Raw genomic sequence first — 23,090 nt, forward strand, 5'->3', positions numbered from 1 at the left:
ATATTTCCACTCACTAGCTGGGTGAAGCTCCCCTGCCTCCCTGGCCCTAGTCTCTCCACTGGCCATATGGACTGGATGGTGCACTATAAATGATACCATATAATTTCTGGCCACCACCCAGGGCAGTGACAAAATCAGAGTTCACTTCCAGAATACGTGGGGGCCGTCCAGGGGCTGTTTGGATGTGATGCTGCTGTACCAAGGTTCCATTGCCTGTAGTATGTAGTACCTGGCAGGTAAAAAAGGCTGGTTCCTAGTATTAAAAAAACAATAAACGCCAGATAGAGGGGAAAGAGTGGAGGAAATCAGAGAGCAAAACATGCTTTTGGAGGTTTGTGGTGACCTCTGGAACGTTCCAATCTTAGGATGTAAATGTGACCTTTCTCACAATTAATCAATCAACCCCAGAAAAAGCAAGTGCCTCTTAGTCTGGGACTGACCCTCTGCTGATAGGATTTCAGAGAACAAGGGAAAGGAGAAGAGTGTCATTTCCCAGAACCACGGGTCCATCCCGAGGACACAGAATCACCAGGACACAGCCAGTGGGTCCTGCGTGTGTTAGGATCTCCCAGGGCCCTGATGTCAGTTCCAGAGCAAGGAGGACAAGGTAACTGAAGAAAGTGGGTAGAGAGCTATTCTCACTGGGGCAGGGGTCGGGGGGGAGACCTGAAGGGCAGCCTTAGACTCTCCCTTGGTGAGAGAGAATGGGGCTTCCTTGCCTCTGTTTTGGAGTTTGGCTCTGTTGTTGATGGAGAGGAACACTGAAAGGGAAGACTTTCTTAAGTTCTAAAATTAGGTTTTAGAAAAATAATCAACCTTTCTTTTGGGGAGATCTAACATGAAGGTAGTCACCAATGTCAGTAGCTACAGTGCAGAAATGACACTTAGTTATCTCAGATGTGGCTGAAATGATGGATTAATTAAGAGGCAGAGAAGAAACACAAAATAAAGGAGATGGAAGCATAGAGATGGATGGTGGCTTCTGATGGATAGCAGCAGCGTGGTGGCCGTGGCAGGCATCACTAACCAATCATTGCAGCCTTTCGGGGCAGCCTAGATAAGCCATAGGAGCCTCTGTACCCTGTGGACCATCTGCCTCAGAATCAGCAGGGGAGACTGTGAGTGAGACTCTCAGGCCATCCCAGACCTCCTCTGAGAACATTCTTAGGTCCGGGCAAAGGGGCCCATTCCTTGGGCCATCATGGCCTCTTTGGGCAGCCCTCCTTCACCCATGCAGTCCTCACGGGCAAGCTCATCTGAAAACATGGCCTCCCCAATGCCAGGGTACCCAGGTTGGGTTTCATAAAAAATACATTGGGTCTTTGTCTCTGGTTCTTGGCAAAGAGCTCTCCAAACCCTTGGACTTTCCTTAGAGATAGGAGTGTTCTGTGTTATCTACACTAATAAAAGAGAAACATGGTAATTAGCGTACGACCGCTACCCTTTTCATTGGCTAATCAGTGAGTATATGCAAATTAACTGTCAGCCAAGATGGCGGCCGGCAGCCAGGCAGCTGGAAGTGAACATGAGGCTTGCTTGCTCCAGTGACTGCAGACTCCAACGTTCCCCCACCTCACTAGCCGGCCTCTGAGCTACAACTCTAAGAAACTATGTATTATGTTGCAAATAAGAAGATAAACAAAACACCAGAAACCGCTTTCATTCAGCCGGGCTTTAGCAACATTGTATCGATGTTTTCAGCAGCGAGGCCTCAGAGCTAAAGCTGGCCCAGAATAAAAAAAAAAAAAGAAAACAAGGAGCAGTTGGAAGCTTCAGTCACTCGCTTCCGGAAAACAGCCTTCAGCCCCTCACCCAGACTGGCCAGGCACCCCAGTGGGGACCCCCACCCTGATCCAGGACACCCTTCAGGGCAAACCAGCTGGCCCCCACCCATGTACCAGGCCTCTATTCTATATAGTAAAAGGGTAATATGCCTCCCGGCACCGGGATCAGCGGAGCAGTGAGGCTGCCGGCACCGAGATCAGCGTGACAGGGGGCAGCGCCCAAACCCCCTGATCGCCCTGCGGCTCTGTGTATGACAGGGGTCCGGGCCACAACCTCCCTATCCGCCCTGCTCTGTTCATGACAGGGGAAGGCGCCCAACCCCCTGATCAGCCCTGCTCTGTGTGTGACAGGGGGGAGCTCCTCAACCCCCTGATTGACCCTGCTCTGTGTGTGACAGGGTACAGAGCCCCAACCCCCCTGATGGGCCCTGCTCTGTGTGTGACAGGGGGCAGCGCCCCAACCTCCTGATGGGCCCTGCTCTGTGCGTGACAGGGGGTGGCGCCGCAACCTCCCCATCGACCCTGCCTTGAGTGTGACAGGGGGCGGTGCCCCAACCCCCCAATCAGCCCTACCCTCAGCGTGACTGAGGGTGGCATCGCAACCTCCCTATCCACCCTGCTCTGTGCATGACGGGGCGGCGCCCCAACTCCCCAATTGGCCCTGCTCTGAGCCTGACCAGGGGCTGCACTTAGGGATTGGGCCTGCCCTCTGCCACCCGGGAGCAGGCCTAAGCTAGCAGGTTGTTATCTCCCGAGGGGTCCCAGACTGCGAGAAGGCACAGGCCAGGCTGGGGGACCCTCCTCCCCCTCCCCCCGAGTGCACAAATTTTTGTGCACCGGGCCTCTAGTTTATAATAAATCCCTTTCATCACATCTGAGTCTATGCTACTAAGGTGACTATGGTAGGGCCCCTCCAGGGATGGAGGGTGTAATTGGAGAGTTACAAACACTCTTGAACAATAGTGGTCAATGTTTTTGTGTTGAATACATCTTGCTGAGAGGGTGGCCCACCCCAACGCCAGGGACAGAAGCTCTGGCATTCAGGACCCTCCAGGCCTCGGCCTACTTACCTCTTCAACCACTGTTCATTTTTATCCTTTATAATAAACCGGTAAACTTAGATGCCTTCCTAAGCCCTGTGAGCCATTCTAGAGAATTCTCTAACCTGAAGAGGGGGTTGTGGGAACCCCCAATTTATAGGGGCTGGTTAGAAGTATGGGTGGCCTGATACTTTCAGCTAGCATCTCAAGTGGGGGCAGAATTGTGGGACTGAACCTTAAAGCTGTAGCTCTGTGCTAACTATGGGTAATGTCAGAATTGAATTGACTTGAGTTGTATGACACCCAACTGGTCTCAAAAAATTGATCGGTGTCAGAAAACACCCCACTGGGATACCAGAATTCCCTTCCCAACTGGCCTCATGCCCCCTTTCCCATCCTCAAAGTTTCTCTTAGTCAGTCCCCCTAAGAGCAGACCTTGCAGTCATTTTTCATACACTTAACAGTAAATCTAAGGGATCACCAACGGGTGGACATTTGAAGAAGAGTAAGTACAGGTCTAGGTATGTGCGCCAGAAGATCCTTTGTGTTACAAGACAGAATAGGGAAGGGGTGGAGGGAGGAAGAGAAGGGGGAAGGCTAGGAGCTGGCAGGTTTCTTTTTGCCTCTCAGGTCCTATAAATATTAGGATGTGGGTGGTCCTGACCTTTCCTGAATCAGAATCTCTGAGGATGGTCCCTGAGAATCTGTAACTGTAATATGCATGCAGATCATCTGGGGGTCCTATCAAAATGCAGGTGCTCATTCAGTAGGTCTGAGTGGATTTGTAACAAATGCATCTCTATAGTCCGACTTTACAGCAGCTCGGACTGGGGTGGTCACAAAATTGATTTAAACAGCAATTCTCCACCTTGGCTGAACATTGGAATCACCTGGGAGCTTTTAAAACGCCCAAGCTTAGCCCTGGCCAGGTGGCTCAGTTGGTTGGAGTGTCATCCCATGTACCATAAGATGCTGGATTCGATTTCCAGTCAGGGCACATACCTATGTTTTGAGTTTGATGCCGGGTCGGGGTTTGTACTGGAGGCAACTGATCAATGTTGCCCTCTCACGTCGATGTTTTGCTCTCCCCTCCTCTCTCTCTAAAAGTCAATAACATATCCGCAGGTGATGATTAAAAATAAAATACCAAGCCTCACTCCAAACCAATGATATGAAGATTTTGGGGGGTGAGACCCAGGAATCAGTATTGCTCAAAACTCCCAGGTGATACCAATATTTAGCCGAGGACGAGCCCTGGCCTGATGGGATTAGGAAGGCAGATGAACACGTGGAAAGCTCGTGGGCAAGGAGTCAGAGTGATGGAACTGGGGCTTGGCAGAGGGTACATCATGGCCTTCCCAAAGTGGCCGCCTCTCCTCCCCAGCTGACTGCTGCTCTGTACGGAAGAAGGCCCGCTCCGTCCAGCTCTTCCGTTTTCAAGGGAAGCGTCAGGTGCTTATATGACATTTCTCACATTGTCAAGGTCAGTAGCTAATTCCACACCGCGTGGATCAACACTGTGATAGGAGCGAGGGGAAACCACTGTCACGATTTGGTGTTGGGGCTATCGCTTGGCTTCTGAGTTGGAATCTTCCTGCTCAGTGTGGTCCTCGGACCAACAGTGTCAGCATCGCCTGGGAGCTGCTGTAAAGTCGGACTATAGAGATGCATTTGTTACAAATCCACCCAGACCTACGGAATTAGCACCTGCATTTTAATAGGATCCCCAGAAGATTTGCATGCGTATTAAAGCTTCAGCATCACTGATTAGCAAGTGGTGCCAGTACGGTGCTAACAAAACCCCAACCACAGGTGTGATTCCTTTGTGTGCGACCAGATTCACTGAGCTGCCTGATGATGGAGTTCCATACCTCTGACGTGTGTCTTCAGTAAGCGCCTCTCCTGATGGCAGTGGTTCTCAACTTTGGCTGCACATTAGAATCACCTGGGAATCTTTTTAAAATCCTGATTTCTGGGCCTCATCCTCCGGAAATTCTGTTTCTTTGTTACTAATGTTGTGGCCCCACCCCATAACAAAGACACAGAATTTCCGGAGGATGAGGCCCAGAAATCAGGATTTTAAAAAGATTCCCAGGTGATTCTAATGTGCAGCCAAGGTTGAGAACCACTGCCTTATGGAGACTTGGCATCCAAGTGCACCGATCTCTCCGTTATGTCGGTCCTTTTCTCCTGCCTTTTTGAAAGGTGAAAGAGTAGAGAAGCTCTTTTTCTCTTTTTTTAAGTTAATATTTCATTGTCCTTCTGTCTCCACAATGTCCATTGAGGCCCTTAGAAAGGTTCATTTTAAATGTCACGTCCCCTGCTCTCAACATGTTCACAGATGTGCTTTCCCTCAGCACTTGTTATCCTGCTTATGCTCTTATCCTTATAATTCAACTTCTTAACTGATGAAAAGCAGGCTTTCTCTGTCCTAATGGGAAGAGAATTGAGTTGGATGAAAGTTTAGCAAATTACATCTTCAAAGTAAACTTCTTTTTATCTGGGCAACAAATGCAATTAAGTTTATTAGAGAACAATCAGTCTTGCGGGAGGGGGGCAGGGTGGGGTATCAGTTTTATTAATCATTTTAGACCAGTGGTTCTCAACCTCCTGGCCCTTTAAATACAGTTCCTCATGTTGTGACCCAACCATAAAATTATTTTCGTTGCTACTTCATAACTGTAATGTTGCTACTGTTATGAATCGTAATATAAATATCTGATATGCAGGATGGTCTTAGGCGACCCCTGTGAAAGGGTCATTGGACCGCCAAAGGGGTCGCGACCCACAGGTTGAGAACCACTGTAAAACCAAACTTTAAGCCTTCTGGATTTTCTCTATTATTGCCTATTTTCGCTTTTATAATTTCTGTCCTCATTTTTAGTATTTGCTAGCTTCTACTTTCTTTAGGTCTAATATGCTGTTTCCATTCTAGTTTCTTGAGATGGAAGCTTAGAGCGAAGCTTAGAAAGATGAGTGTCATCCTTTCTTCTTTTCTAATATATACATTCAGAGCTACGCGCTTCCCTCCAAATACCACAAAGCTTCTACATGGTTTAGTGTGTTGCATGTTCAGTTCAAAACATGTTCTTGTTTTAATTTTGATTTCTTCGTTGACCCCTGGGTTATTTATAAGTGTGTTGAGTATTTTCTAAATATCTGAGGATTTCCTAGTTATCTTTCTGTTATCAATTTCTAGCTTAATTCTGCCATGGTCAAAGAATATACTGCACATAATTTCAATAATTTGAGGTTTCCAATGTATGCTTAAAATGATATGAATTGTACTGTTTTTGGTTGTAATGTATTAGATCATGTTGGCCACTGTGCTACTCAAATCCTGAATATCCTCATTGATTCCCTCCCTCCCCCCACTTGCTCTTTTACTAACAGAGAAGGATGTGTTAAAATCTCCATCTATATTTATGGATCTGTGCAATTCTCACTGCAATCATCAACCAAGAAAAACCTAGTGGAGTTGTTTTAATATCATATAAAGTAGCTTTAATCAGCCCTGTACCATAGAACATTCTGAAGTAAGGGAAATGTTCTTTGTGCTATCCTGTAGGGTAGCCACCAGTAGCCAAGTGGCTATTGAACAGTTGAAATGTTATTAGTGCAAGTAAGAAATGGAATTCTTAAATGTGTTAATCTTTAATTAATTTAAATTTAAATAGGCCCACATGGCTAGTGGCTACTGTATCAAACAACATTATTTTAAGTCAGGAAAAAGTAAAAGGGGGCATTTTATATGAATAAAAGGGTCAATTTAATAGTGAACCATAACAGTCCTATATAATAAAAGGCTAATAAGCAAATCGACCAAACAGCAGAACGACAGGTTACTACGATGTTCACTGACCACCAGGGGGCAGATGCTCAATGCAGGAGATGCTCCCTGATGGTCAGTGCGCTCCCATAGGGAGAGTACCGCTCAGCCAGAAGCCGGGCTCATGGCTGGCAAGCTCAGCGGTGGTGGCGGGAGCCCCTCCCGCCTCCACGGCAGTCAGACATCCCCCAAGAGCTCCTGGACTGAGAGAGGGCACAGGCTGGGCTGAGGGATACCGCACCCCCCACTCCCTGAGTGCATGAATTTCGTGCACCAGGCCTTTAGTGCTGAATAGATGTGCACCCAACAATTATACCTTCAAACTACATAAAGCAAAAATTAAAAGATCTAACATGCTTAGACACATTCAGAGAAATAATGATTCCAACATGGGCACTTTCAGGATCTTTCCTGCCTCCAAAATTCCAGAAGTCTCTAGTCACCAAAAGACCTCATGAAAAAGGAGCTCTAGTGTCCTAAGCCTGTGGCCTCCAAGGAAGCGTGTGTATGCTGGGAGGATAGCTAGAGAATGGCCCACTGCAATATGGGGAATGAGTACTAGCACTTGCACTTGCAAGGACATTTCGCTTTATGTATATCTATCGTAAAGCCTGCCACTGGTGCCACATTTGTTTTTGTCAGATGGTTATGAGCGCCACATAGTGCTAATGGCCTTCTGAGGGAAGAGGGGGGTGCACACCTTTCAGGGTTGGACAGAACTGCCCTTGCTTATACATTCACTTTCAGCTCTGAGCAACACGTTCAGTTCACAAAGGTTAAACAGATTTACAGGCTAAGTTACCTATTTTACCCAACCAAACACTCACGGAATGGATTAAACGCATTTTACCTGAAATGTAGCTAGTGTAACTAAGAAACTGAAAGAGAGATGGACCATATTAGCAATTACGTGAGTGGTAAAAAAAAAAAAAGAAAGAAACTGAGGGAGTTGACATTTTCCATGCAATCATCAACCCAAAGTAAATTCATATTTCAAAGTGCCTCCTTAATAATATTTTAAAACCGATTCTCCAGTGACACCTGTAAAAACAATCAGGTATCACTGGAGAATCAGTTTAAAAAATATTATTAATGCACTTTGCAATATGGAATTACTTCTTCCATTGCTTGCACAAACCTTGCCTTAAGTGTATAACATTAATAAAAGGGCAAAGCTAACGTGATTAGCAGACACTTAAAAATTAAGCACCCATCATAAAGTGAATAGGAGGAAAGGACTGAATGAAAGGGGTAAAATGATGTAATAACCACAACAAAAGATGCACTTCTTCTATTTCAATCTTCAATTCTATGTGAGGATTCTCCCCTCCACTCCCAGCAATGAGTCATGAAAACCAAGTATTGAAAAATAACTAAACTTGGAATCAAAGAGCCAGCACTTTAAATTTCTGAATCAAAGTGTTAAACCACAGGTGCTTTCCCTTTGAAAGCAAATAGGTATTTTGGATCATTAATAAATAAAATAAAATAAAATAAATTTCATCTTAATCTCATCCTTTTTCATTGTTATTTCATTATAATTTAAAATATATTTATATATTAAACATACATTCATTTATAATGAGTGTATAAATGAATGAATGAATGAATAAATAAATAAATAAGTAAGCCTAAGTTGGGAGTGAGTACTCAGTTTTTAGGGGCATGAAATAAAAACAAAACAACAACAACAACAACAAAACGTTTGTATGACATTGCCCTAAACTACTGGCCTGATAGTTAATTTTATTCCAGCAGGAAAGGAAAAAGCCAATGTCTAATTTTCAAAAAATAAAATTTTTCCAAAGTGGGTCTTAGAGTGGAAATCTGTATTTTTATAGTGTAAATGTGTCTCAACGTTTCTGTCTGGATGATGCTATCAGGTCAGGATTTCTTCACAACTTGGCAAAGCACAAAAGGGTGAAGTACTGCCATTCTCCAAGTTCAAACACTCATGGTTTCATTTCAGTACATTTTGCGTGTTTTCTGATAGTTTAAAACTCAATGTGCAAGATAAAATCAATTAAAGAATATATATTGAGAATGTCTAATTCTTTTATTTCATATTTTAGTCTGTTGTTATATTGAAATAATTTTACTGTCGATCCATAATTACACCTGTTAAGTAATGAATCCACAGAATCTCTTTAGTGCAATGTGAAGTAATACGGAACACTTCAGTAGAAGACTTTGCATTGCCACAGAGCACTTTGTGTGGTTCAGAACCACACTTCCAAATACATTGCCAGACTAGACCTACAAATATTCAGCCAGAGTCATTAGCAAGAACCGACAACAAATAGCTCTGAGGTTTATTTGATACAAGGAAAACAAAAAACACCAAAATTGATCCTAATACGAAAAATATCATCATCTGCTTTCTATGTAAGCATTTTTACTGATTGTTTGTTTGTTCCTGGGCCTGAGCAGCTGGTTTTGCCTGACCATTCCCTCCTGGCTCTCAGAATGTTGTAAAGCGTGATATTTGCAGTGGTCATATTTCATTCTATTTTACACTGATGGCATCATTTCCTTGCTTTATTTCAATTTTATTACAGTTTGCAACAGTGGTCACATGAGCCAAGATGCTTTGAAAACAGAGGGTATTAATTCTAACTAGGATACAGGTTGGACAATGCTAATGTCTAATTTACATTCACTCCATTATTACTCCAGAACAGACCCCATCAAATATCTAACTCTTCGTACAAAGCTAAAGAATCAAGTTAAAACCTCTCCAAACACATTCAAATCCCTATGACTCCAAGATGCTACCACATGCACGAATCACACATTCAAGCACATGAGCTCAGAGTCAGTGGAGAACTTGAACTTGGAAGTACAGAGCCTGATAGCCCCATGCACATGCATACAACCGTCAGAAATCACGGCCTACATGGTTTAGAATTTATTTCCTCTCTTGGCATTTACCCTGGGATTCTGATTTTACTATCAATCAGTACAAGCGTGAGAGCAGAGATGATAAATCAGGAGCTGCATGCACACGTTTACCAATAAACATGCGACACAGCCTCTCCCGGCAAAAGGATTTGTCTTAAGGAAGGAGAGAGCTGGGCAGGCAGGAAAACCCCAGGGTTCAGCTGAACACAGAATTCAGAGAACTGTTCATCTCAACGACTAGGATTGTGCAGATTTCCTTTTAATAAAAATCTGTTTTAGAATGAAAAAGGCAAACACATAAGCCTCATGACTCCCACAAGGGAAAAATAATTTGTCTGTATTTATAACAGTCGTGATAAGTGACCTGTTGGTTAAAATATGGCCCCAGCTAAAGGTAGTTAAGGGGACCATGACAAATGTATTATTTTATAAACGACTCCATAGAATGACATAATAGGCATTACTCACACATTTTAAGGAAACTGCCTTGTGAGATAACACCAAGGAACTTCTGTGTATAGATAGCAATAATAGAAAATGCTGGTAGAAAGTTATTTATTTATTTATTTATTTTTACTTAAAATTTTGGTGGGATGTTATGCCTGCATATAAAATTAAAACTGATTTCAAATTTAAATAGAGAGAGGTCATTATTCAGGACAATGGGTGGCTGAGGTCACTTTATTCTTGATGAGATCCCCTCGGAAAGGGTCTCTACCAAATTAAAAAAGAAAAGGAAATCAACAGAGGGTTACATGTTAAATTTGCTCTTAGAGTATTTGTGGATTTATTGTCTCCCCCTCCCCCCAAAACAGCATACCAGCTGAAGTTGTTGGGAAGTTAGGAAAGCTTAGAACTTTAAAAGAGGGCATCCACATTTTGCTTGGAAATAATTTGATGAAGCCAGTTGGTTCATTTGCAAACTTCCCACCTTCCCTGGGCCTCTTGCGATGTCCTTTCCCACTCAGCCTACAAGGTGCTTTTCCCTGTGTAGCCTTCACAGACCAATCACTCTATTTTTTTTGTTTTTGTTTCAAGGTCCCTTCTACCTATGGTGAATGACGCACAGCCTAGCCCTTATCTCATCTCATTATTTCACTTGGTTATATCACCCTAATGAGATTACCAATGAATTTAAAACAGGGGCCATGTCCTTTCATCTTTAGAAGCTCACACTATTTTTGGATTGGCTGACGAAGGTGCCAGGCTGTGCCTGGGCTCATATAGGAGGAGACCCCCTTAATGCTGCTTCAGTGAAAGTCTGTGAGGCCCTTACAGGCTCCCAGAGCAGCTCTGCAAATGCTGGTGAATTCTCAGGGGTTCTATGAAATTTGACCAAAACACTGGGGAAAATGTGTTTAAAAATAATGCAGAGATCAGCCTTTAATATTTTGGAGTCCAGAGCTCAAAGACTTTTTTTTTTGAAGCATTGAAAAAAAAAAGTCTAATAAAAAAAGAAAGTAGGCTTTAGTCTGCCATAGTCATGGCTGATATCTAGTTCTATTACCTGTGTGTTGTGAGACTAGTCACTTAACTGTTTTGAGCTGTGTTCCTTCATTTGTAAGGGTGTGAGTATGTGTGTGTGTTAACATCTATTTCCCTGGTTTATTGGGAACATAATATTAAACCCAGACACCATTGGATCTGCTGGATCATCTAATCAGTTGGAGGTCTGAATAGAACAAAAGGCTAACCCCTCCTCCAAGTAAGAGAATTCTCCTGCCTAATGCCTTTTGAACTGAAGCATCTTCTTGGTTCTACAACAGCTTCAGGCTCTTGGACTATAACTGGAACACCAGCTCTACAGATTTGGACTTGCCAGCCTCCATAATCACGTGAACCAATTCCTTATAATAAGTTTTTAAAAGATATTTTATATTGGTTCTGTTTCTCTAGAGAACCAACTTTTTAAAAATATATGTCTATTGATATCAGAGATGAAAGGGGAGGGAGAGAGAGATAGGAACATCAATGATGAGAGAGAATCATTGATCAGCTGCCTCTTGCATGCCCCACGCTGGGGATCGAGCCCATAACCCACGCATGAGCCCTGACCAGGAATTGAACCATGACTTCCTGGTTCATAGGTCCATGTTTAACCACTGAGCACACTGGCCAGGCTAGAGAACCTACTTTTTAAGGCCATCTTCTCAGTAAAGCCTTCCCTGACTATCCCTTTAAAAACAGAAATTCCATTCACACCCCTCCCTATTTCTTCAATTTTCTCTGTAGTTTTTGTTTCCATCCAACATACTATATATTTTACTTCTTGCTTGCCTTTAAAAACTTCAAAAAAGCAGGGGTTTTTGTCCATTTTCTTCCCCATTGTATCCCCAGCTCCTAGGATGCTCAAAATATATTTGTTGAATGAATGAGCTTGAGAAGAAAGAAATTCATTAGTTCAAATGTTGCTTTTGATAAAATATGTTCTTTGAGTTCTATAGATTTTACACATAAAATCTCTAAGAAAGGTGGTGGTTGTGGTTTATTCTACTGTTACAGAGAATATTCCAGAAGGATGTGCAGGAGCATGCAAAGCAGAAAAGCAGACATTAGGGAGGGAACCTAATCTATTGTTAGGATATTAGTTTCTTGTGGCTGTTGTAACAAATTATAAATTGTGTGGCTTAAAACAACATTTATGCCCTCACAGTTCTGGAGGTCAGAAGTCTGAAACCAAGGTGTTGGCGGGGCCTTACACCCACCAAAGGCTCTTGAGGAGGACTGGTTCCTTCTCTCTTCCAGCTTCTGGTGGCTGCCAGCATCCTTTGACTTGGGCCTTCACCACTCCAATTTGTGCCTCTGTGGTCACATTGCCTCCTCCTCCCCATCTGTGTCAAATCTCCTTCTTATAAAGACGTGTACCATTGGATTTAGAGTCCATGTGGAAAATTCAGGATGCTCTCCTCATCACAAGTCCTTAACTTAATTACATCTTCAAAGGCCCCTTTTCCAAATAAGGTAATATTCATGGGTTTAGGGAATCTATAATAATAAAAGCATAATATGCAAATCAACTGAAAGACCAAACAGTGGAATGACTGGGGCTGGACACCTTTCCGGATGACTTCCAGACGAACTTGGGCTGTGAAGGCCTACTCTTTCATGAATTTTATGCATCGGGCCTCTAGTTAGAACATGGACATAATTTGGGGGGACCACCACTCAACCCACTATAGTTTTGATAGAAAAATTAAAGTTTGTTATGATTCCACAGTGACAATTCTTGATAGTGTTGTCCAGCTGCTAACGTGGGGTGCTTTTAAGGGGCATGAGCCTTTGTCATCAAGTAACTAATCCTCTTTGGTTTCCCTAAGGACTCAGATTAATTCATGTGGTAAAGTTTAAACAATTACTTATTATAGTAAAGATATTTGCTCAGGAAGCCACTCGCTGAAAGCAAGATCAAACCTTTTCTTTAAATAAGGGAGTCATCTGTGGGTCAGGCTCTCAATCCTCATTCTTTCCTCTCATTTCTCATAATCTTATGACAGGGATTCTTATAATCGGGATCATGAGCTATGGTGTGGAAAAGGAATACATTGCACTTTGCACTCAAGTTTATAAAGTGTCGGTGGTCATCAAGATCATCTTTTAAACAATCACACCCCTTGAGGACATGCGAAGGCATCCAAGTTCAGAATCGCTGGCTATCTTTCCTGGTGCTAACTTCTATATTCCATGACTCTAATTTCACCTTCCCCTGACAGAAACTTTTAAAGTTAATGTTTTATAAATTGTTATAATGGGTACTTTTCAGGACCAAGTGTTCCACAATTTAAGTATCCTATATAATTCTCCATTTCCCTGAGTAAGTATAAACAACCGTTCTATTTAAATTTTAAGACCTCTAACTTTTATTACAGCCAGTAATAATTTCTTTTCACTGTTAGAAATAGAACCACTTGAGTCTCTGTCCTTATCATCCTTAGGTCAATAAAATCTCTATGAAAATGTCATATACAAATGGCAAATAATACTTACTTGGTGAATTCATAAGTCTTAACCTGACTTTTAAAAACCATTGGACATTAAATTTTAACTGGAAAATGGGAAAGTATTTGTGAAATTTATTTTTAAAGATTAATTTATCAAAAAACAAATTAACATTTAAATTTTTTTATTTGGGGGTTTACCTTTTAAGAAAAATAGGTGCATTATAATAAAATGAACTGGTGGGATCTTATTCAACATCCCCATATCTAAGGCACATCCTGAACTCATTAGTAATGACCTCTCATTCAGTAAGGTCTCATGCAAATCATAAATATTTTTTAAAGACAACTACAAAGTTCAGAGTACTTGACCTAAAACATAAAGAAAATGGAGGCAACGGGCAAGTGGTCCTAACTGCTTTATTTATCTTCCTTAATCGTTGGTTCGGAAATATTCTTATTCTACCAAACATGTATTGGGTGATCCTTAGCTGTGCTTTCTTGTCAAAGACATAATATAATAGGATTATAGAAATAGTCTTCTAATTGTCCTGATTCCCCTTTCTAATTCACTCTCCACATCACAGAGAGATTATACAAAAACAGAAATTGAACCATGTGTCTTCAGGGGTTGCTATTGCCCTCTGATAAAGCTCCAAGCCTTTATTGCTCCTTGCAGTGGTCTGCCTGTTCTAGTCCCATTTTCTTCCTCAGCCTCATCTCTTTCTATTATAATGGACTTCTTTCATTTCCTCCAATGGTCCTTTTGCCTCTGGCAGCCACACCTGCTGTTCCCTCTGACTGAAACCCCCTCCCACAACTTCTAGAGTTCTCATTCCTACTCACACATTTGTCATTCATTGGATCTCACATATTTCAGAAATGATGCATGGTGAAGCTAAGACTCTTTTATTGTTGAGGGGCCATTTTTTGGTCCAGTGGTTATAAAGCAAAGACTACTGATAAGAAGGTGTTTAAAAGAGACTTAGGCCCTGCCTGGGTGGTTCAGTTGGTTGGACCATTGTCCCATATACCAAAAGGTTATGTGTTTGATCTCCAGTCAGGTTATGTCTGGAAAGCACTTAATCAATGTTTCTTTCTCTCTTCTACTCTTTCTAAAATCAATAAAAACATATCCTCTGGTGAGGAAAAAAATATATAAACTTACAATATATGTATCAACAATCTGAAGCAAGACAGGTTGGTTTCATGATTTTTTTTTTCTGACAAAACCATCTATCTGGCAATAGATACTCTATGTGCATATATATACACATCACTTCCAAAACTGCTGCTGCATACTTCAGGGATCTCAATAATAATTTCAGAACCTTTTCAGTAATGCCAATTTTTACTCTATCTTTTTTTTTCAGTTTAAAAACAAAATGGTTCATAGATTCTTAAGCAGTTTGTTCTACCCTCCCCATTCTTTAATTGAATTAAATAAATCAGGCACATGTCAGTGAGACATCTAAATGTCAAAGGTCTGATTTTAACTCCCTTTACTATGGAAGTATTGTGCCAATAATGCCTTCTAGACATGTATCAACATGGCATTCTACATTGAATCAATTATATATCCTCCAATGAACTTACAGAATATTCCCAAAGCACCTGTTTTGGATCTAAACAAAGGCAGTACAAGCTAAAGTGGGCGCATAGGGATCAGGCTCATAAATTTTAGAGATGGAGAATATAAGAGCTCACATTCTTTACATTGCATCAGGATGTTAATTTTACCCTGGTACCCAGTGAGCAGAATTGGCATGGGAGGTCAGTGGGCACACACTACTGAGGTGAGACTTGCATTTGTGCCTGGACAGGAGCCATGTCCAAGAAAAGCTGGACAGCATTCCTTTCAGTCATAGACTTTCCCTGATGATTTAATCTTTTGAGGTCAGTTAGGCTAAAGGCTAATGCTGAGGAATTAGAGGCTTAAACAAGAAATGCATTTCTTGGAGCTCCAGTGGTGCAATTGGTTAGCTCGGGGTACTTATAAGAAATGCATTTCTTGATGATTTTCTTCTCCCCAGATACCATCCTGTTCATCAACATTATCAAAGGGGTTGGCTGGACTTCCTAGGGTGCTTTGTCATGGCACAGGTCCACTCATAGGTACAGAAGACACAATCCTAGTGTTCCGTAGGAATTCTGAATAGCCTTGTGGCATTTCTGGTAGGGAATGGCTTAGTCAGCTTCTTGCACATATTTAAGCCTGGCTCAATAGAGATGGCACATTCTTATTAGTGAGCCCATTCTCAGCAGATGGGGAGAGGCGATAATAATGAGAGCAGATTGGTGCCAAGTGGGCTCAGGTCTCCTTACAAAATGATTTCTCGTTGTCTCAGGCATTCGCCTGAGAGAGGGTTAAGGAGATAATTGGCATTGCTCTCAAGAGGATAAGTGAATTTTCTTGTTTCATATTATCAAACCTTTGAGAGAACTCAATTTGCCTTCTGACAATGGGAAGGAGAGTGGATTATAGGAAGAACTGAGCTTTATACAGTATCTTTTAAAAATTACAAAAAAAACACTGAGAAATCTGAGCGTTTGATGAAGCTTTCTGGGTTTACATTAAAGGCTCCTGCTGGCATTTCTGGAGCCTTCCCAGAGTCCACCATCAAATCCTAAAATGCAGGGTCTATACATCAATCAGGGTATGAGCTCTAGAGCAGGGAGACATGTTCCCTTCCTCCAAACAACTCAGAATAGTCTATTAAAACGATTTCTGACACTGCTGCTGTCCCTCCTTTCACTCAACAGTAGTAAACTTTTAAATATTTTAGACTTTTTAGGCTATGGAGTTTCTGTCATAGCTACTTAAGTCAGCTGTTGCAGTGAGAAAATGGTCATGTGTAATACATAAAGGAAAGGGAGAGGCTGTGCTCAGTAAACATTTATTTAGGGACACTCAAATTTAAATTTCAAATGATCTTCATATGTCCTAAATTATTGTTCTCCTTTTGATTGTTTTTCAATCATTTCAAAGTGTCAAATCATTTGTAGCTCATGGGCTGTGCAAAAGCTGCCAGCAGCCTGGATTTGATCCCTGCTCTAGTTCATAGCCAGCCAATAGAACTTTCCATGGTGATGGAAAAGTTGTATGTTGACACAGTCCAATCCTGTAGACCAAGCATGTCAAACTCAAAGGCTAACACGGGCCAAATAAACAAGGTTTAAGTTTATGTGGGCCACAAAAAAACAAAAGCTTCAATTTTCATAGAAGGGTAGGTTTATTTCGATTGAGACATGCTGAATACAAAGGGCTGAAATAAATGAGTAATCATTAACATAAAATAATAGAATATTTTAATAAAAATTAATATTTTTCTTGAACATTAACTTACCAGACACTGAATAACTGCACAAATTAATAAGCATAATGCAAATAAACCTATTTTTCTTGTTCTCTGAAAGCAAAATATTTCCTATTGCGCACACCAAACAAGTCAGTACAAGACTAATAACATGGCGATCGACTGCTAAAATATTCGCTGTTAATATTAGTGGAGAGAAATGGTGCGCCTGCGTGTAAGATGGGTAAGGGAAATGAATGCAACATGATTATAGTAATCGGTCATTAGCGAACATTGTAGTTTGTTATTAATAATTATGTATAACAGGATATAGTAAAAATTAAGTATGCAATTTTTATTAAAACGTTTCTTACATACCGTTATATTGGGTGGGCTGCAAAAATATTTGTTGTGGCTGCATGTGGCCTACAGGCCGTGAGTTTGACAAGCTTGCTGTAGACACTAGCTACATGGTACCACTGAAATGTGGCTAGTGTGACAGAAGAACTTCATCTTTAATTGAATTACTTTTAATTAGTTTAAATTTGAGTTGCCACTTGTGGTCCTTTGACTATCACGCTGGACATAAGCTTCTTTCACATTTACTTGAAAGAACATTCTTCTCTATTGCTTACTAGATTAAGTGAAACAAAAAAATAATTCTTCCACTTACTGCCTAAGTTATATAGTTGATGTTCCTTTTGGGAAGACCAAAGTCAATGTCTTGGTTTTAATTACTTAGTAAACTCAACAAACACAGAGAGTACATACATATACTCACAGTGTACACATGCATGAACATACACGAACATAGTTCAACCCTTCATTGTAATGTCATCACTACCACAGTCAATGACCAAAATCATGGAAAAAAAACCATGCCAATCAGTAAGGACCCTTCCCTCATACTCAATGTTTACTCTGAAGACAAAATAGTATACAATGAAAACTTTTGTATAATAAGAACTTAAAATTTCAGTTGGTTTCCTCAATTGTCTATTATAAAATTCTATACTTCTTTTAGATATAGCTTTCAATAATAAACTTGCAAAACTGACTCAAGGGATATCATCTTCTAAAATATGCAAAGTGATCATTTTTAAGTAACTGACAGCACAGAAACCTAAGGTCATCTCAAACAAAATCTCAGAGCGTTTATGGACAGCACCTATAATAATCCAGTAATCCTACATAATAAAGAGGTAATAAGCAAATTGACCCTCACAACCTTGCGTCACAAGATGGTCACCCCCCATGTCATCACAAGATGGCTGCCCCCACATTTTCATAAGATGGCCGGCAGGGGAGGGCATTTGAGGGGGGGACCAGGTTTGCAGGGGAGGGCAGTTGGGGGTTATTGGGCTGGCAGGGGAGCAGTTGGGTGACAATCAGGCCAGCAGGAGAGCCATTAGGAGGTGATCAGGCTGGCAGGCAGAAGCACTTAGGGGCAATGAGACAGGCAGGCAGGTGAGTGGTTAGGAGCCAGCAGTGCCAGATTGTGAGAGGGATGTCCGACTGCCGGTTTAGGCCCAATTCCACAGGAATCGGGCTTAAACTGGCAGTCGGACATCCCCCAGGGGGTCCCAGATTGGAGAGGGTGAAGGCTGGGCTGAGGGATACCCCCCCAGTGCACGAATTTCATGCACTGGGCCTCTAGTTAATAAATAATAATACAAGAGTAAACTCACTCCTGCAAACCTACTTTTGCCCCACCCTGTATATGCTAGTATAATTCACACATCTCTTATCTTCAACTAAGACTCCTCTCAGTTCCAAATTGCTATATTTCACCATCTACATGACTTTTCTACCTACATGCCTCAAAGACATCATGCCCTTTCCAACAGCACCTGCACGGCTCCCATCATTCCCAGCCTGGCTGTCTTCAGCAATTCCTTAGGCCAATGACAGGCACCAACATCCGCCCAGTGGCACCAACTACAACACTAGGTAATTCCTGGACTTTTCCCTTTCCCTCTATCTTACAGACAAGCCAGTCCTACACCTCACATTCTTCCACTTCTCTCCATTTCCGTGGTCACACACCAAGTCCACACTGCCAATGTCCCTTGCCTGCACTAATATAATAACCCTAACTAACCTTTTGTATCCTGCTTGTCCTTTGCATCCTTCAGTTGTTCTTCACTTTAATCAATAGAAATCTTTTCAAAACCTATATCTGGTCATAGTACTACCTCCACCAAGGGTTAAGTCTGGTTAGAAATAAAAATAACCTACACACAATTGTTAATGCAGCAATAGAGACTATATGGGTTTCACTTGTATCTATCATTCTGGCCCTGTTTTGTGTTCTCTTCCTGCTCTCTGTGCCTTTTCTACCACAGCCTTTTAGTTCCCAAGTTCCCTGGGCCTTTTCATGTAGTAATTTCTCTCTCGAGGAAAGTTTCCCTCCATTCTTACACTCCTCCTCACTCCATTGAGCGCCCCGTCATCTACTGAGTTAATTCTTACTCAGCTTCAGCCCTCAGTTCCAACATCACTTGCTCCAAGAAGCCCTGCCTGATCTTTCCTCTTCTGTACCTCCTCCATCCAGACAAGTCCAGGTTTTTCTGTAATCAGTTCTTCTTGGAATCATGTTTCTTTCCTTTACAGAAAAGGTCTCATTTTGTATGAACACATTCCTTTAAATGATCGTTTGTTTACTGCTCACCTCTCTCACTGCTCTGTAAAATTCTCTAGATCAGGGACCATGCTGACTTTTATAAACCAGGGTTTCCCCAGAGCATGGCATGGTGCTGGCACACTGAATACATTCAAGAAATGTCTGAATGCAGAAATGAGTCAACAACAATGATCTGGGTATAGTGTGAGCATGTGGAGACATCTGGGGAATGGGAAAGTATATAGTGCCAACTACTCCTTGCAAACCCAAGCTACTCCAAGGATATTTCTCCTCTGTGGCTAGTTTTGACCTTTAGACTCTGTGGCCCAATACCAGGTATATACAGGCTATTGGGCAGTGTGTTTTGTATCGGTTACTAACTTACTCTGTCATGCCTCCACATTACATTTCTATTCTTATTTCCCTCTTATCTCATTTACTCCACTTATTATTAACGTCCATCATTCTATTCTGCATTCGATCTGTTTGATCTTCTTGTGAACATACCTGTCTTTAAATAAATAACATTTGTCATTATAGTGACTAATCCTAATTTTATTGTACCATGAAAGCTCTAAAGTCCAAGTTGGGAAGCAATTCCAGTGGCTATGTGACAATCTAGTAGCCAGCTGGATACACAAGCCTCATTGTCTCAGTATTATCATTATTATTATTTATTGCCCTGGAAGCTACTTGTAGTTTCTATGATGCACTGTTCCTCATCCACTCCCTGCCGTTCCTGAATTCCCCTGATATTCTGGGCATACAATAAAATTAAGATACATGAAGCAGAGATATGGCCCATTAAGACTCTAGTTTCCAATGAAAATAATAGACAGTGACATCATATAACTGGTTTAAACCTGTGCTGCGATGTCTTTGGATTTACCTTGAAAACATTCTTTAGGGAGCAGGTAACTGTCCCGGGGTCTGTGCTTGTTGTATAAAACTGTTTGCCAAGGTCTCTTTGCAGAGATATATTTGCATCCATCTGACAATGATTCATGTAGCCAGATGGCAAAGGACAGAGCTGGATCACTTAACACAGTGTGACCTACTTACAGGCCCAACAGCCTGCCGTTTAATACTCAACAAATATACTGAGCTTTGGTGTTAGAAATGCAGTTTGGTTTGTTGGTTGTCTTATATGCAGGATGAACAGTCTGAATGCTGGTGCCTCCGTTCCAACAAGCAAGGAGATAAGGTATTAAACCGATTCCCTAAGGCCGTGGGATGAGATGTGTGGTTGGTGTCACTGAGAACCAGGAGTACACGTTTAGGCACCTAAGGAACAACTGTGACTAGTAGACTATTGTGCTGACTTTATGGAGTGGCCAAAAGTGTCCCAGGGTATTTACAATGGACAAGTTCCTCAAGGGCCTTCTGAACTATCTAAGAGAGATACTGGAGACTGAATGTACCCCTGAGTAAAAGGCCGCCCTGCCCTGAGCCTGCTCTATGTTACAGACAAGGTATGAGTAAAATGATACCAAGTGAATCAGAGCATCCCACAGAAACAAGGATGTAGTTGGTGCGGGTTCCTCCATCTCAAGACATAATTGGTTTAAAATGACCTTAAATGCTGCAAATCAAATATTAATGTCTCAGTATGGTATAAAACTGGGTGAAGTATATATATTAATTAACTAGGAAGCTAATGTAATACTGTATCAGGGAATATTAAAGAGATTTCTCTGTTCTCCTGGGCTCACTTCTGAATTTTATTCCAACAGATAATTTTCCCAATTGAGGTTTTCAATGCCATCTCTGAGGGAGTATTTGGGTTGATGTAGGACCACTGTTTAAGAAACTGAGCCAGAGACTCATGTTTTGCTGCCTTTTAATTTGCTTGCTGGTGGAAACTCTGACATTGGTGCAAAGATTGGCTGTGTCCTAACGCTTTTCTTACTGCTGGTATTCTCATCCTTTAATCCCCATGCTGTCTGCAGGCATCACTATAGGATTAGAGAAAAGACATATCCAGAATCCCATCCCCAGCTCTTTGGGAAATTGATCTCCAAATTGCTTAGTTCTCGATTTTACTCTGACCTTTTTACGCCCCTGCTCCTAACAACTGGAGGACAGCCTATTCTCAATATGAGGTTCCCAGCTCTCTTCTAGCTTTGGGCCTTACTGTGGAGCATCTTTCCTGTTGCTGGGCAATTAGTCTGGCCCTTTAGCCTGGTAACTAAAGTTCTTCAGTTGTGAAAAGATTTCTTGTCATATATCTCTGATAATTTGCTTCCCTCGATTTTATCTTTTTGGTATCCCTCTCAGTTGGGGTCCAGTGTTCTGAGAACTAAGCTTTTGCCCTTATTTTTTCTGCAAAATCAAATCCATTTGCCTTCCATTTTCTAATTATATATACATTTTCTATACACAGTTTATCTCCTCTTTTGTATTCTTTGACTCTGTTCTTTCTTTTTTATTATTTTATGAGAAACCACTTAAATATAATTTCAATAATCTGTCCCACAAAAATTACAAGACTCCTTAAAAATATTTATATATAGTTTATATAAATATGTGTTTCATATTTTATGGGTTCTGTGTTTTATATTATACACAATTACATGTAAATATATTACATGTAAATATATTTTAGATATTTAAAGATGAGCATACCTATATAAATTTGTGTGTGTGTCTATATATATATATATATATATATATATATGAGAGAGAAGGAGAGAGAATTATTGCTGCTATAGAGAAAAACTGTAGATTTGAAAAAAAATTTAAATATGCTTCTATTGGTTTCAGAGAGAGAGAATTATTGATTGGCTGGCCCCTACACACACTCCAACCTAGTATTGAGCCCCAAACCTGGGCATGTGCCCTGACCGAGAACCGCCTACCTTTCAGTGCACAGGACGAAGCTTCACCCACTGAGTCATACCTGCCAGGACGAAAACTGTTGACTTTAAAATTTAATTGCATCCAGTGCCTAATGAAATTCTTTTTAATGATACATTTTCAATTGCCTTATAAGCGGCAGAATTTTTTTAATGTTCATGTAATTATAAGTCGTTTCTTTCCTTCTGTCGCACTGTAATTCACTAAGATGAAATGTGTTGGGAGAAGAGGGTAAGGTTGGGAGAACAAAGGAAGAAGGCTGAACACTCCGTATCTGGCCTGGTCTTATCACCGACTTTTAAGTGGATCTCTCAGGCCTCTTCTCACATTTGCTAAATGAAGGTGTCAGTTTGGCTTATTTTAAAACCCTTTACATCTGTTTGTCTATGTAATTTTTTAAATTCTCTATCTTAGTTTGCCAAGGTTAGTAATAGCTCTTTGTCCCACCTTTGATGACTATAAATGTAATGTGCTCCTGGCCCATCAACGTATTTTTTGTGTGAATAATGCAAACAGCAGAGCGTGGCACTATAGTGTGAACACAAGCTGTCAGAAGTGGGGAAAATCCTCTATTAAGTAAAGGAGGACAAACCTGGGGAAATGCCATGCCTGGACACTGGCGGTAATGAAAGCAAAGTCCTCAGGGTTATGTAATTAATATGCCTTTTTCTCCCTTTACTTGTGTATAAATTAATAGCAGCTGAAAACAAAGGAACACAGAGGAACGAAGACCGGAAAAACAATGCAATAGAGCAGAGATTACATTGAGATTACATTTACCTGACATCTGCACAGCAGAGAAGGAAGGCACGGGGCTCTGAAATCA

General features: G+C 41.4%; 1 protein-coding gene across 5 annotated transcripts in view; it reads right to left on the reverse strand.

The window, feature by feature from the left end:
• Positions 1–23,090, reverse strand: part of PLCB1 (phospholipase C beta 1) — a 638,281-nt gene that overhangs the window by 30,093 nt on the left and 585,098 nt on the right. The window contains exon 33 of one of the 5 annotated variants that reach the window (XM_070419926.1): positions 12,166–12,539. The exons of the other annotated variants lie outside the window; for them this stretch is intronic. The gene's annotated coding sequence lies outside the window, so the exon portion shown is untranslated. Of the gene's footprint in view, positions 1–12,165; positions 12,540–23,090 lie in introns of those variants that run through there. 5 annotated transcript variants of the gene reach the window in all.

Source organism: Myotis yumanensis, unplaced genomic scaffold, assembly GCF_028538775.1.
Source record: "Myotis yumanensis isolate MYYU_CA2020_CCGP unplaced genomic scaffold, mMyoYum1.0.hap1 SCAF_7, whole genome shotgun sequence".
In the NCBI taxonomy this organism is placed as follows: Eukaryota; Metazoa; Chordata; class Mammalia; order Chiroptera; family Vespertilionidae; genus Myotis; species Myotis yumanensis.